This window comes from Schistocerca gregaria, chromosome 3 (genome assembly GCF_023897955.1).
Source record: "Schistocerca gregaria isolate iqSchGreg1 chromosome 3, iqSchGreg1.2, whole genome shotgun sequence".
Taxonomy (NCBI): Eukaryota; Metazoa; Arthropoda; class Insecta; order Orthoptera; family Acrididae; genus Schistocerca; species Schistocerca gregaria.
Genome location: NC_064922.1, coordinates 67,588,329 through 67,605,452, shown reverse-complemented (window position 1 = coordinate 67,605,452; position 17,124 = coordinate 67,588,329). Strand labels below are relative to the sequence as shown.

The following is a 17,124-nucleotide window of genomic DNA, read 5'->3' as shown; positions in this document are numbered from 1 at the left end:
CGGCTTTTGTCGATCGCGCCCCTACAGCACAGATGCCAGGCCCGAGTTCGGGAGGAAATTACAACTGCTACAATCAGACCTGCCATCCGCAATACAATAGAAAAGGAAAAAACGGGGATAGGAATTTTTCTGGTTATTCCGGTGACCGAAAACGTAACTGGTACAGAAATGGCAATAGGAACCAGTGGGGAAATAGTTATAATAATTTCCAGCCTGAATTTAGCCGCAACCACACAGGAGATCATCAAAGTAGGCAGTGGCAATATCCTGTTAACAGCCAAGCCTATCAATCAGCCGGCCGCGGTGGTCTCGCGGTTCTAGGCGCGCAGTCCGGAACCGTGCGACTGCTACGGTCGCAGGTTCGAATCCTGCCCCGGGCATGGATGTGTGTAATGTCCTTAGGTTAGTTAGGTTTAAGTAGTTCTAAGTTCTAGGGGACTGATGACCACAGCAGTTGAGTCCCATAGTGCTCAGAGCCATTTGAACCTATCAATCAGAAACGCTAGGTGACACTATTTCGCTAAACTCAGGGCAAAACCACGACAGAAATACTCAGCCAAGGAGCAACACGTCAGGGGTAAACATAATTGAAGTCGCAAACGAAACACAAACAGATATGAACCGTGGAGCGTTAAACTAAACATGGCCTCATTATGCTCCCCAATGTTGGCCATAGATTGTCGTGGGGGCGATCCATGCTGTCATGAAAGTAAATTGCTCAGGTACCAAGATGAAACGGATATGCGTGATTTATTGACCAAGGAGGAAGAACCACAGTCATGTGAAGGTGATGGTATAGTACAAGCTAATTTACAGGCCGTAGTAGGAAAAGTACCTACGCATATCCTTGTAGATACTGGTGCGAAAATTAGTGTGATGTCCAAGGCACTATTTAAAGAGATTAATATCCACACGACTTTACCGACCTATCCAGTACAAAATTGTCGGATATTAGGAGCCATAGGCGGTAAATCCAAGTTAATTAAAATGCAAACCATGGTCGAAGTGCAGATTGAAGACATTGTTTTTCAGTCAATTTTTCTAGTTGTAGAAGGGTTGACAGAACGGTGCATTTTCGGCATGGACTTCTTAAGGGAAAAGTATGCTAAAATTGACTTGGAATCTGGAAAGTGTCATTTATATATTAACGGAAAGAACTGTAGTGTGGATTTAATAAAAGTCAAGAGTAGGAACGACAAAGCTTGTCGAAATATACACATCCAAATCCTATAGGTCAATACTTCACGAAATAGCGACTCGAGTGAACTGTGGTATCAGCAGGTAGAGCAGCAAGAAATTGAACAGAAAATATCTGAATGCTCGGAAATCTCACAACAACAGAAGGGTGATCTTAGAAGTGTATTGTTACGCTATGCTCGTGTGTTTGATGAAAGACCCGGGGTCATTAGGACGTATCAGTATAGCATGGATGTCCGGCCCCACGACACTTTCTGTAAGAATACCTATTCTATACCTTGGTCACAAAGAGAGGCAGTGGCTCAAGAAATAAAGAAAATGCTCTCGTGGAATATCATAGAGACTTCATTATCGCCTTATTGCAGTCCATTATTAGTGGTCAAGAAAGCCGACAATTCGGTGAGACTCGTTCTCGACGCAAGGGAAATTAATAAGATTATAGTTCCAGTAACCACCCGGGCTGAAAACCTGGAAGAACAGCTGCAGCGTTTTCATGGGGTGCAATATTTAACTAGTGTAGACCTCCGTGGTTCATATTGGCAAATCCCACTATCACCTGATAGTAGGAAGTATACAGCATTCATATTTGCAGGTAGGTCCTACCAGTATTGTGTTCTACCGTTCGGATTGAACGTTAGTGCCGGCGTTTTCATAACTGCGCTCGACACTGTTTTAGGACCTGACCTTCTTGACAAACTCACAGTTTATATAGATGACATATTAATAGCAACACCTACATGGGAAGAACATATAGAGCTTTTGGAAAGAATGTTACAGAGGCTTTCAGCGGCAGGTGTCACAGCAAACCTTAGCAAATCAAAATTTGTGAGAAAAGACATAAAATTTCTCGGTCACATTATTTCGCCGGCAGGGATAAGACCCGACCCAGAAAAACTGTTAGCCATAAAAAACTTTCCCGCGCCGTGCACAAAACGACAGCTAAAGGCATTTGTGGGATTGTGTTCTTTCTTTCGCAGGTTCGTGCCGAACCAATTGCTCAATAGCCCTGCATTATTGGGCCTCTTAAAGAAGGACAAACAGTGGATCTGGACGCCTCAATGCCAGACCGAGTTTGAAAAAATAAAACATGCTTTGGTTAATTCTAAAATACTAGAACATCCTGACATGAGCAAAGATTTCTGTATAGCGGCGGATGCTTCATTTTCGGGACTAGGAGCCTGTCTATTTCAGCTGGACATAGGCGCTAGCTCCGACAATGTTAAGATAATTAGTTTTGCTAGCCGTACTCTGTCAGAATGCGAGCGCAGGTATTCCACAACAGAATTGGAAGCCCTTTCTATTTTGTGGGCTATTAAAAAATTCCACTATTATCTATTTGGCAAACATATACGAATCTACAGCGACCATCAGGCATTAAGCTTTTTACTCACTTGTAGGTTGCTACACAATCGCCTTGCGCGGTGGACGTTATTTTTGCAGTCTTATGATTTTGAAATTATATATGTGAATGGCAAGGATAACGTAATCGCCGACGCACTGTCAAGATTACCACAAGGACTACCTGAGTTCGAAGAATTGGTAGGAGAGAACACAGAATTTAAAGTTATGCTCATCAAGGACACAAAATTCAGGAAATATTTTTTGGATATGTGCAATAATATGGCCAAATTACAGGAAGAAGGTGACCGGTGGAGAAAAGTTAGATTCCAGTTAAACAATAACCCCCCTTTACCCATAAGACAACATTACAAATTACACAAGGATGTATTATTTTACAGGAGGAACATGTACAGCGATACATGGTGCGTTTGTGTGCACGAAGCATATGAGAAAAGTTTAATTTGGCATACTCACTACGCTTGGGGACACTACGGTGCCCGCAAGTGCTATAAGAAATTAAATATGTACTGTCACTTTCCCAATATGCTTCGACGCACACAACAAATTTTGAAAACTTGTATTATTTGTCAGAAGGTTAAGCCTGTCAATCTGAACTGCGAGACAGAGTTGCATCCTATTTTACCAAAAAACCAACTAGAGCTAGTATGCATAGATGCTATGGGTCCTTCACCCTCTGCCAGGGGAGGTGTAAAATATATTATTTGAGTATATGATGTATTTTCAAAGTATGTGAAATTATATGCCACGAAAACAACTGCAGCTAAGCCTATTATCAGACGTATGCTAAACGACTACTTCCCGTCTGTTGGGAAACCACAGGCGATCTTAACAGATAACGCAACCAATTTTACGTGCCATGCTTGGAAAAAATTTCTGAAAGAACAACAGGTTAAACGAATACTGATATCCCGGTATAGCCCGCAATCAAACCCTATTGAAAGAATATTCCGTGAATTGAATAGGTTTATGACGACATACGTAGCCAACAAGCAGTCTAAATGGATTGAATACTTAAAAAGTTTTTGAACAGGTGGTAAACAATCTCCCAATATACGACACTGCAGTTACGCCGTCAGAACTAATATGCAATAAGAAAGAAAATAATGAGTGGGTAAACCCTATCCCGTCTTTTCCTAGACAACCCGTCGACCTAAATGAAAAAATAAGGCAAGTATTAATCTCTATCACACAACAGGCCCAATGCCGAAAGAAGCATTATGATAAACGGCTACATGGTGTTACCAGATTTATAATCAGAGAAAAGGTGTTACTCAAAACTCACGTGAAATCTTCCTTGCTAGCTAAGAAAAACGCTAAGTGGCAAATGATATATACTCGTCCGTACGTAATCGCACATATTCCGCACGACGGTTGTTATTTACTTGCATACCCTCACAGTGGTAAGATCAAAAGGCTGTATGCACACAGAGACTTAAGAAAATTCTACTATAATTAAGTATCATACGTCATACCTAATAATGCACAAGTATAAAATAAGTTACTGTAAAAAAAAAAAAAAAGGAACGAGCACGATTAGGATAAAGAAAATACATCTAATGCAGCTAAGTGAATCAGAGCATTTCACTATTTCTGTTTACATTTGTCAGTGAACGTGGACGCAAGACACAGGTAAGCTAGGACATACACGTCAGTTGGTGACTAGCGATGTTTGCCGGCCGCGGTGGTCTCGCGGTTCTAGGCGCCGAGTCCGAAACCGTGGGATGCTACGGTCGCAGGTTCGAATCGTGCCTCGGGCATGGATGTGTGTGGTGTCCTTAGGTTAGTTACATTTAAGTAGTTCTAAGTTCTAGGGGACTTATGACCACAGCAGTTAAGTCCCATAGTGCTCAGAGCCATTTTGACTAGCGATGTTTAACACGAAGTGTACTTGTAAGTTTTGACGGAATGTTTTTTTGTTTGGTCACAGTGGTATTTTAGTTTTAAGTTTATGTACGGAGGTATCTGGAGCGAACAATTGGCACAGACCTCACAGCAAAATAGATGTAAGTTATTTATTCTTTTTTTTTTGCCACTTGTGTATCAAGGCAGTAAGGTACAGGGTAAGTTACAAAGAAAAATATTGGACTCCCTAAGGTACAAAGGTTAATTTTGTGACGCAAGTACACGATAGGTTGCTGAGAAAGTATTTTGTGTCTTTGACGTATCCACACCACAAGTTTTTATCTATAAATATATCGCACAAAACACGAACTTAAATTTTTTTTGTATGCTGCAATTATAAAAAAGGATTCCTAACTGCTAATGAAAGTGTATGGTACTATACATATATATATATATATATATATATATATATATATATATATATATATATATATATATATATATATATATATATACCACACGCACTGTAACTTGATCTAAGAAAAGTGCACCTAAAGATAGGATACATGAATAACAACTTGTGTGATCTTACTGTCATACAGATAATTTTTTTTTTAACTTTATATACATGTTTCAATGCAAGTACGATGTTGAGATACAATCTGTGAATGTTAACTGAAGCAAACATAACACCGTCCCTTATTAAAAAAAAATAAAGGAGTATGTATAAGGTAAGTTACAGGTAGCCAACTAGCGGAAAAAATGAGGTAACGCCGAAACAAACACAATTATTTACAGGTGGCGCTCGGCGAGATACTGCGAGACTTCAACCGGCGGGGAAAAGTCATGAAGTTACATTAATGTCACTATGACTGACGATTGACGTAATAAAACATTACCAAGATCACTGACAAACACACTACGTGATACCAAGTAACGCCAAAGAATTTTAATAATCTATTTTTTTTAGTATGAAAATACGGAGGATGTACGCTGACTTTAGAGGGATGCAGTACATTGATTATATTTTTTATGTGTTTATAATATTTTGACCAATCTGAGCGGAAGATATTTGATGGAAGGAGAAGAAGTAACACAAATATGAACACAAAAAAAACACCATATACGCGAGCACAGACTTTAGAGGCAGTAGCGCACAGCAGCCAAGCTTCATTATTAATCTGTTGTTTGTACTACCTAGCAATTTATGTATAGTGATTTATTTATGTCTGTTTACTCATTTCCTATTATTATTTTATTCCTTTATGTTTATGATGTGTGTGTACCATGCGTTATTACAAACTTGGGTGACGAAAGGATGAAAGAATCCCCCCCCCCCCCCCTCCCACATAGTAACTCGCGGGTAGAGAATGAACAAACTTTGCCTCATTTGTAGACAACTTCTAAAAGCACTTATAGTGCGTTCATGTCCTAGTATTGTTATTTCAATACATAAGTGCATCAGTAGCACGACATAGAGTAAAAAAATGCTGTTGTTCTCAAACGTGTTCTCCTATGCTCTATGAGATATCAGACAGTGTCACGATCGCGAAATATAGTATTAGAGGCACGTACTTTCTGAGAACACAACCACCTACCAATTTATGTAATAAAAATGTTATGAGCAAAAAGGTACGCCGACAAGGTTCAGTAAAAAATCGCTGGAACAAATAACGAACGTGGGCATTTTTCATAAAAGACAAGCTAGTGATATCATTAGCTACAGTTTTGTTTCTGAATGGACAGGACAGTGTCACAATGTTATTCAGTGTCAGTGACCTGTGAGCTATATGCAAACAGACAAGTGAAAATACGTTTCATATCACGAACCTTTTCCTTCGAGGTAAAAGAGACATAGTGAATCGACGAAGACTGCGGCGGTACAAGTGTTTGTGCACTACATAGGACAGTGTGCTGTTGCTAGCCAAATAGTGAAGTGCAGTACTTAAATTTGTGCAGTGGACTTCGGAGGCACCGAGTGGTCCCTTCCCACAGCCAAGGTGTACAGCAAGTGGAAACAAGTGCGGTTGGTTTTTTTGCAAACTCTGTGAACACTGCTCGAGACACTGAAAAGTTTGGACCGAGACGCGCGGCATCGCTTTACGGCGGTGGGCCCGCGCAACTGCCGATTTCCACACGGCGCGCAGCGCGCCACCAAACTGATTGTTGCGAGTGCAGTTATGTGCATATGACACATTATTGGCTAACGGCATAACATAGAAGGACAATTTAAATGCAAAGCAAAATCTACGTTTAATTGGACACCCAACGAAGTGCCAAGACATGTAGAAACACAGATTCCTGAAACCCGAAATAAAGTCTGACTACCCCAGCTCATGATTTACGCCCCCACGTTACCTTTGAACAACGCCTTTGTTTATATGTATATATATGTATTAGTATTAAGTTAGACTAAGTATTAATCCATGTGAATTTTTGTTTGTTGTTTATATTACCCATGACGAGACAATAGTAAAATACGGAAAGGATGTCACTAAGCAGATCGTGGAGTAGAAGAGAGAAGCAGTGGAAAGCAGAACCAACTCTAAGCAAGAGCTAACACCTCTTGCTGCCCCAGACACGACTATTAACCCACGATCTAGATCCGAACACTCTAATAAATATGTGACTTTCCTGAAAATTTTTTTTAATAAAAAAAAAAGACTTAGGAATTATGAATTTTATGAGCAGCAAGTGTAAAAGAAGACTGTTTATATAGCGATAGACTATGTATAAAACAATGTAATACCTTTGTATAATGCTATGTACCAAGAAATAATAAAATAAATTTGTGTATACAATACAAAAAAAAGAGAAGAAAGAAGGTAATAGGAGGATGTAACAATTATCCAAATGTGATGATTTTGTGTCAAGGACGATGTAATAATTTTGTGTGTATAGTATGTAAGTTTATGTGTGTTTTACATGTGTTCTGTGTATCCTTATATAAATGATTTGTCCTCACTGTCATGTGTCAAAACTGGCATAAAACCATGTTTGTAGAATGAAGTGATCGGGAGAGAGACACTGACAGTGCAATCCCATTACGTGTGAATAACAGACAAGGACTACCAGTGTGCAAAGTGTTTGGGCTCATTGTCCGCAAAATTGACATTTCTTCAGACAATTCGCCCAAGGGGGCGATGTCAAGGAACTGAAAATATTGTGATTTAATCGCAGAGGTGCTGAAAAATTGTGCCAGTGACACACCAGAGAAATATCTGGTAAACGTTTTATCTTTGAGAGGCATAGGAACAATTTCGCCCTTCGTTTTTTATTTCTGGTATGAACGACTACTTTTTGTTCTGATGGGCTGGTGGGATGTCGTACTGTCTAATTACTAGTGTGTGTGTGTGTGTGGTAAGTGAAAGAGTTAAAAGACGCAAGATGTGTTTTATATTATTTTCATCGCACAACAAGCCTTATTCCCATGCCTATGGAGTATTTATGTTAAGCAGAGACGGCGAGTTTTAGATGGAACCGAATATCTTCAAAACGGCGCTGCTCAACAGTAGAGGTGCGTGATTGTGCTCTCTACTTTCCTTTCGTGGCCGCTCAAATTACTTCCAATTCGTTTTGCCGAGACATTCAGAACCTGCAATCTTCTTTTTCTTATAAAAATACTAGTCCGATGCAAAAGAAATACTCTTAGATTTAAATAATTGCCATTCTTTTACCCAGGCCACGGGGAATGATAGAACGTACGTGCCTCTACTCTGAATGTACGTTCGCAATCTCCGAGTGTGTTACGACGAAATTATTTCACAATGAAAATTTCTCATCAGACCGCAACCACTCGCACGCGAATGTACGTACCCTCTGAATGTATCTAGTCAGTCACGCGCGCTGTTCAAAAGCTTTACTTTTAATATTCAGTGGATTAAATTTCCGAAATTAATTTTTGTTCATGCTGCAAATCGTACTTCACGCGAAGTATTTATTACGTAAGTTTCAGGCTCAATTTAATAAAAATAAAGATTCCGAAGAATAGAAATAAAGAATAACAATCAGACATATCAAACCTAAAAAAACAGAAAGAGGGAACGTTACATGCTGTACCGCTTTGGCAAATGCTTTATCTGCGCCATTCGCCTTAATCACTTCTGAGAGTAATTCTTAATAAAACGTCTGTCGCTAATTGTTCGTCATCACAGATACTGTTTGCTATACTTCCACGACGCGAAACTGATTTCCAAAATTCGTCTTTCTCCTGTGAGGATGGAACTTACGACCCCTGGTTTATCAGACCAGCGCTCTACCACTGAGCTAAAGAGGCGCAGCCTAGCGGTACTCTTGGGTACTTCGTCCTTACGGTCGTCTGCATCATCAGACTTCAGCTGAAAAACACTTCATATTACCGTCCAATATTTGCAGCTATGGCGACCCATTACTGCTTGGCAACACATCTGACACGTAACCGATGTGCTCTCCAAACAACAACACTTGCATTTCAGAACATGTCTTTCATACATGTCTACAAAATCACCTTCACCTTCAAATACAGTTTCCTTGCGAATGACAGAGACATAGGCAAAGTTTAAAGTTCCTATTTCCATTACATCACGTTAATCAGAAAAATGGTAATTTACATTTGCAGCGGAACAAATTTCCGTTCCGCCCAGGGAGGGGCTCGAACCCACGACCCTGGGATTAAGGGTCTCACGCTCTACCGATTGAGCTCGCCAGCTGCCTCGGTGAATACCTCCCGGGTAGCACGTCACACAGTACTCGTTTGGGTTGGGTGGTCCCATACAGAATCTCTCCATGCTGCCTAATGTTTTCCTAACGTCACACTCGTCACGTATTTCACTTTTATTTCTTAATCATTTCTGAGAGGTAGAGGAATTGCATGACAACATGCAGAGCTAGTGGCGTCAAAATTAACACACATACCTGATGTGACTCAAAAGCCGAACGAGTTACTTTCCGACGTTGTTTTAGATGTGCAAGTGCCAGTCAAAACTCGCGGTGACGGCACTCTGCCGACCATTTCGCTAGTTAACACCGGTCTTGTTGTGTGCGTTTCAAGCTCAAGAGCAACTCCAAGCCAAAAATGGTCAACAGCAACATTCAGACGGTTTCGTACTGCACAATTGCTACATTAAAACACTATGTCTCTTTTTCAGAACTGGAAAAACACGAAGCGTGACAGCATTCGAACCTGTAATCTTCAGATCCGAAGTCCGACGCCTGATCCATTAGGCCACACGGTCACTGACTACGACTTGTATACGACTCATCTCGAAACGCTCAAACCCCTGAGGAATTGTGTTTTCGTTCCACACAGCCGCTGCCCCTTGCTCTTTCCCACCCATTCGTTACATTCAACCTCTTACGAGACCGATCAAATATAGACTGGGAAACCAGACCACACACTTTGTGCTTTCGGAATCGATGGCAGGGCGTCCCTCGCCGCATTTGCTACGATGGCCATTTGGTACTTCTGCAGAAGAGGCGACGGCGGCCTCGACGACGACGACGACGACGACGACGACCGCGAGGGGATCTGAGACATGTCAGAAATACATCTATAAAATGTAATTCAGACTGTCTCGTCCCACCTTATGCTGTACCGCCTTGGAAAATGCTTTATCTGCGCCATTCGCCTTAATCACATCTGAGAGTAATTCTTAATAAAACGACTGTTGCTAATTGATGGTCATCACAGATACTGTTTACTATACGGCCACGACGCGAAAGTGATTCCCAAAATTCGTCTTCCTCCTCTGAGGATGGAACTTACGACCCCTGGTTTACTAGATCAGTTCTCTACCACTGAACTAAAGAGGCGCGGCCTAGCGGTACTCTTGGGAACTTCGGCCTCACGGTCGTCTGCATCATCAGACTTCAGCTGACAACACTTCATATTACCGTCTAATATTTGCAGCTATGGCGACCCATTACTGCTTGGCTACACATCTGACACGTAACCGATGTGCTCTCCAAACAACAACACTTGCATTTCAGACCATGGATTTCATACATGTCTACAAAATCACCTTCACCTTCAAATACAGTTTCCTTGCGACTGACAGAGATATAGGCAAAGTTTAAAGTTCCTATTTCCATTACATCACGTTAATCAGAAAACGGTAATTTACATCTGCGAGGGGCTCGAACACTCGACCATGGAATTAAGAGTCTCACACTCTACCGACTGAACTAGCCGGCTGCCTCGGTGTATACCTGCCGGCTAGCACGTCACACAGTACTCGTTTGGGTTGGGTGGTCCCATACAGAATCTCTCCATGCTGCCTAATGTTTTCCTAACGTCACACTCGTCACGTACTTCACTTTTATTTCATAATCATTTCTGAGAGGTAAAGGAATGGCATGACAACATGCAGAGCTAGTGGCGTCAAAATTAACACACATACTTTATGTGACTCAAAAGCCGAACGAGTAACTTTCCGGCGTTGTTTTAGATGTGCAAGTGCCAGTCAAAACTCGCGGTGACGGCACTCTGCCGACCATTTCGCTAGTTAACACCGGTCTTGTTGTGTGTGTTTCAAGCTCAAGAGGAACTCCAAGCAAAAAGTGGTCAACAGTAACATTCAGACGGTTTCGTACTGCTCAATTGCTACATCAAACGGTATGTTTCCTTTTCAGAACTGGAAGAACACGACCGTCACAGCATTCGAACCTGTAATCTTCAGATCCGAAGTCCGACGCCTTAACCCATTAGGCCACACGGTCACTGACGACCAACTATAACATGTATACGACACATCTCGAAACGCTCACACCCCCCGAGGAATTGTGTTTTCGTTCTACACAGCCGCTGCACCATGCTCTTTTCACCCATTCGTTACATTCAAACTTTTACGAGACCGACCAAATATAGACTGGGAAACAAGACCACACACGTTGTGCATTCGGAACCGAAGGCAGGGCGTCCCTCGCCGCATTTGCTACGACGGCCGTTTGCTACTTCTGCAGAAGCGGCGGCGACGACGAAGACGACGACGACGACGACGATGACAGGCTCTGAGATATGTGAGAAATACATCTACAAAATGTAATTCAGACTGCCTCGTCCCACCTTATGCTGTACCGCTTTTTTTTTTTTTTTTTTTTTTTTTTTTTTCCTTTATTGTGATTTTAATACCTGTGACAAACAGGTAGGCCGGCAGCGGACCAAGTATGCCGCTCTTCGGCCTCAGAGTATACACAGAACAGAGATGAGTGAGATATAAAAACAATCAAGACGGCGGGGTACAAACAGTAGACAAAACAGAGTTAAAACGGAGTCGGTCACGTGCGTAGCACAATGGATAAAAGCGGAGAAACACGGTGCACAAACGCAGATGGCAGATGGCCACACGTGAACCAGCGGAGCACAAACGACGAAACACAAACACACTGCAGGAGAGTCGAGGCACAAACACATGCGATGGTCTTCGGCGTAGGACGATGAAAGTAACTGATGGAAGACAGCAGAGTCGTGGCCTGCCAAGGGGAAAAGGTGTGGGGAAGAGGAGAGAGAGGGGGAGGGGAAGATGCCAGTGGAGGAGAGGGATGGAGGAGAAGGGGGAGGGTAGGGGGAGTGGAAGCCCAAGGAGAAAGGGGAGGGGAGGGAGGGAGAGAAGGGAGAGAGGGTGCCCACAGGAAAAGGAGAGGAGAGGGAAGGTAAGGCTCAAAGTTGGTAGGAGGGGTAGATGGAGGGGAGGAGGGCATCATCAGGGAGGGGGAGTTGACGGAAGCCACCGAGGGAGAGGGTGTGGAGGGTGTAAAGATGGAGAGCAGGTGGGATATAGGAATGCAGGCGCGGCAGCGGGTTGGGGTGGGAGAGGATGGGAGAGACAAGAGGGTGTGGAGGATCAAGCTTGCGGGAGGTGTAGAGGATCCGTAACCGTTCGAGGAAAAGGAGGAGGTGCGGGAAGGGAATCAGGTCATAGAGGATCCGCGTGGGGGAAGGGAGACGGATGCGATAGGCGAGGCGGAGCGCATGGCGTTCTAGGATCTGAATGGACTTGTAGAAGGTAGGAGGGGCAGAGATCCAGGCGGGATGAGCATAGCAAAGGATAGGACGGATGAGGGACTTGTAGGTGTAGAGGATGGTGGAAGGGTCCAGACCCCATGTACGGCCAGAAAGGAGCTTAAGGAGGCGGAGGCGGGAGCGTGCCTTGGCTTGGATCGTCCGGAGATGTGGGTTCCAGGAGAGGCGACGGTCGAGGGTGACACCAAGGTACTTGAGAGTAGGTGTGAGGGTGATGGGACGGCCATAAATAGTAAGATAGAAATCAAGGAGACGGAAGGAACGAGTGGTTTTGCCTACAATGATCGCCTGGGTCTTGGAAGGATTGACCTTGAGCAACCACTGGTTACACCAAGTGGTGAACCGGTCAAGATGGGATTGGAGAAGGTGCTGGGAGCGTTGCAGGGTGGGAGCGAGGGCAAGGAAGGCAGTGTCATCGGCGTACTGGAGAAGGTGTAGGGGAGGTGCAGGTGGAGGCACGTCTGCCGTGTAAAGGAGGTAGAGAAGAGGGGAAAGGACGGAACCTTGGGGCACACCGGCGGAGGGGTAGAAGGTGTAGGAATCAGTGTTGTGGATGGTGACATAGGAAGGACGGTGGGAAAGGAAGGAAGCGACCAGACGGACATAGTTGAGAGGAAGAGCAAAGGTTTGGAGCTTGAAAAGGAGACCGGAATGCCACACACGGTCATATGCGCGTTCGAGGTCGAGGGAAAGGAAGATGGCGGAACGACGGGAATTGAGTTGTTCGGAGAGGAGGTGAGTGAGGTGAAGGAGGAGGTCATCGGCTGAGAAGGACGGCCGAAAGCCACATTGGGTAGGGGGGAGGAGGCGGTGTTGGTGAAGGTGCTTGTGTAGGCGGCGGGTAAGAATGGATTCCAGGACCTTGCTGAAGACCGAGGTAAGGCTGATGGGACGGTAGGAGGAGACAGCGGAAGGCGGTTTGTCGGGCTTGAGGAACATCAGGATCCGGGAGGTTTTCCACAGGTCGGGGTAGTAGCCGGTGGACAGGACCACATTGTAGAGCCTGGCCAATGTGGAGAGGAAGGAGGCAGGAGCTTCACGGAGGTGACGGTAAGTAACACGATCGTGACCGGGAGCAGTGTTGCGTTTAGGGCGAAGTGTAGCAATGATATCTTGAGTGGTGATTGGGGTATTTAGTTCTGTGTGTGTGATGTTGTCCAAGTACTGGAAGCCAGGAGCAAGCGGGGGGACAGAGGTATCAGTTCGATCACGGACATCAGGAAAGAGGGAATAATCGAACTGGGGATCGTCAGGGATGGTAAGGATATCGGAGAGGTAGGAGGCGAAATGGTTGGCCTTACTAAGGGCATCAGGGAAGGGGTGGTCATCATGAAGGAGAGGGTAGTAGGGAGAGGGTTTAGATCCGGTAAGGCGGCGGAAGGCTGACCAGTACTTGGACGAGTTGATAGGTAAGGTGGCATTAAGACGGGTGCATGTCTGTCGCCAGTCCCGGCGTTTCTTTGCCGTGAGTAAGTTCCTGATGTGTCGCTGTAGTTGCCGGTGGCGTCGTAGTGTGTCCTGGTCACGTGTGTGAAGGAAGGCACGGTAGAGCCGGCGGGATTCACGCAGGAGAAGGACGGCCTGTGGGGGTAAGGTGGGGCGGTGCGGATGGATGGCAATGGTAGGGACGTGGGCCTCCACGGCCTCAGACAAGGTCTGCTGGAGAAAGGAGGCAGCACGGGTAACGTCATCAGGTTGGTGGTAGGTGAGGGGGTGGCTATCGACCTGGAGAGCAAGGGAGTCCCGGTAGGCATTCCAGTTGGCACGGGAGTAGTCATGGACATATTTCGGGGGAGGGTCATGGCGCGGGTCGGGACGGGGGCGACGACCGTCTGATACAGTGAGGAGGACAGGGAGATGGTCACTGCCAATGGGATCAAGGACGTCCACCACTATGCGGCCAAGCAGGGTGGGGGAGGCTAGGACGACATCGGGAGTGGTATTGGATTCAGGGCGGGTGTGTTGGGGAATTGGAAGGACGTCGCCTTGGAGGGTGGCAAGGAACCGATGCCACCGCCGTAACTGGGCGGCAGAACGACTATGGATGTTAAGGTCGGCGGCGATCACGTAGGAGGAGAAGGTACGGTCGATGTGGGAAAGGAAGTCGAAAGGAATAGGTGCAGCGGGGCGGACATAGATGGTGGCACAGGTAAGGGTAAGGCCGGGGAAGAAGAGACTAAGGATCAAGTGTTCTGTGGGGTCAGGAAGGAGGGGTTGGAGCCGGACAGGGATCTGGCGGTGGTGGCCAATGGCAACTCCGCCACGCGCTATCTGGAGTGGATTGTCAGACCGGTGAAGGAGGTAGGGCGAGGTGTGGACGGTGTGGTGGGGCTGAAGAAAGGTTTCGTTCAGAAGGAAGGCATCCACACGGTGGGTCGTAAGGGTATGCATAAGGAGGTGCTTGTTGGTGGGAAGGGAGCGGATGTTATTGAACAGGATACGGTGCTGTCGTGCCATAATGGGAATTTAAACGAGGGTGTCGAAACGGGAGAAGGTGAAATGGGCCTGGTTGTGGGAATAGGTGGCGTAGGTGTTGAGGTGGAACACGGAACGGGCAGCGAGGGAAATCTGGTGGAGGGTGTGGGGACGCTGAAAGGGATGGACGTTCTGGAGCACTATTGTGACGAACCTGATGATGTCCTCTGCGGTGGGGGGAGGACGGAGGGAATTGCCAGGAGGGGTGGGGTCATCCAAAGGGCGGAGAGGAACAGTGAGTTCAGGAGCGGATGGAGGAGGTCGAGCCTTGCATTTCTGGGAGTAGGTAGGGTGTTGGAGGTTGCAGGTATTGCAGGAGGGAGGAGACTGAAGGTTGGGGCACTGCCGGAGGAAGTGCGCTTGCTTACAATGCGGGCAGACTGGGGCCTCGCGGCACTCTGATGTTGGGTGTGCGTTATAACGCAGACACCTCTGGCAGCGAATGGATTGTGGTGGGGAGCGGGAGGGGTCAACCTTATACCGGCGGTGGAAGAGGAGGGCACCCTCCTTAAGGAGATGGTCGATGGAGGGAGCGTGTTCGGAGAAAACTCGCATAAGGCGAGTGGGGCCCGCAGAGTTGAAAATGCGGCGAACAGCTCGCACCTCCAGGTACGGGTGGGCCTTCAACTCCGCCAGCACCTCTTCCTCCGTGATCGTCGGGCTAAGCCGAGTGATCACGGCGGTGAGGGTCGGCGGGCGACGTGGGGGTTGGGGTTGACGGGGGGAGGAAGGGGAAGGAGCAGGGGCAAGGGAGGCATTAGGTCCAAATCGGGTGAGAGGAATTCGGGAGAGGATGTCGGAGTGTAGGGTAGGGCTTGGGGAGGTGATCAAGACAGAGTCCCTACGGGGGGTAAGAAGGGAGATGGGGGCTGCAGGGAAGTATTGGCGGAGGAGCAAGGTCAGGTTGCGGGCCTCCAGGAGAGAGGGATCAGGACGGGAGAGGAGATACTTGTAGGAGGGGGAGTTAGAAGAGGAAGTAGAGGGGGCTGGAGGGGAGACATCCATGGCATCTAGGGGTGGGGGAGGGGGAAGATGCTGGGACTTCTTGGGTGCAGAGGAGGCGGGGGTGCCACTGGGACGCTTAACAGCGGGGACAGGATGGGAGGAGGTGTGGGGCACAGGAGTGACGGGGAGATGACGGGAAGCGGCAGGTCCCGGTGTCGGTGCTGGTGCTGGTGCTGCTGTTGGTGCTGCTGTTGGTGCTGCTGCTGGTTGTGGCGCTGCTGCAGGTGGTGGTGCTGGCGCCGGCGATGGTGCGGCATGGGTCGTAGCCCGACGAGACACAACCCTGGCAGGGGCCGCATGAGTGGTGTGGGGGAGTGGGGGAAAGGGGTCGTGTGTGGAGGCTTGGGGAGAAGGAGCAGGGGATGGGGCGACAAAGGGAGCTGGGGTGGGAAGGGTGAGGAGGGGCGGGATATAGTAGGACGGGGGCGACTGAGCACACCAAGTAAGAGTAGTGGCAGCGAGGGAGGGCGTCGTATAGACGATGGCGGTGGTAGTGGCGGTGGTGGTGGGGGTGGTCATGATGGCAGTAAGGAAAACTGGAAACACAGAAAAGAAGAATGGGGACAGACAAGGGACAAAGTCAGGAACAGATTACAGATGACAGATGAGAGACGTCGAGGAGCGAAAGGATGAAGGCAAAGACGAAGACGAGAATAGCGACGACAACGAAAGCAGGAGAGGAAGACGAAGCACTGGGTCCTGGCGGCGGCGGCGGCGGCGGCGGCGGCGGGGGCCGGAAGCTGCGGCGGCGGCGGCGGCGGCGGCGGCGGCGGGGGCCGGAAGCTGCGGCGGCGGCGGCGGCGGCGGCGGCTGGGTCCGGAAGCTGCGGCTGGGTCCGGCGACGACTGCTACTGCAAAACTGGCGGCACTGGAAACTGCTGCTGCTGCTGCTGCTGCCGCTGGCGGTTCCGGAACTGCGACTGCGACTGCGACTGCGACTGCGACTGCGACTTCTGCGAAGCCCTAACACTTCGATACGTAGCAGTACTCTGCAAGGTATCGAAGGGCGGAACTCTTCCGAGGTCCGCCGAAGAAAATGCTGTACCGCTTTGGCAAATGCTTTATCTGCGCCATTCGCCTTAATCACATCTGAGAGTAATTCTTAATAAAACGCCTGTCGCTGATTGTTCGTCATCACAGATACTGTTTGCTATACGGCCATGACGCGAAACTGATTTCCAAAATTCGTCTTCCTCCTCTGAGGATTTAACTTACTACCCCTTGTTTACTGGACCAGTTCTCTA

General features: G+C 46.9%; 1 non-coding gene across 1 annotated transcript; it reads right to left on the bottom strand.

The window, feature by feature from the left end:
• Positions 1–8,605: 8,605 nt before the first annotated feature.
• On the bottom strand, positions 8,606–8,677 carry Trnai-gau (transfer RNA isoleucine (anticodon GAU)). Its single transcript has one exon. It is a non-coding gene; the product is annotated as a tRNA-Ile (tRNA).
• Between the last annotated feature and the right edge of the window lie 8,447 nt (positions 8,678–17,124).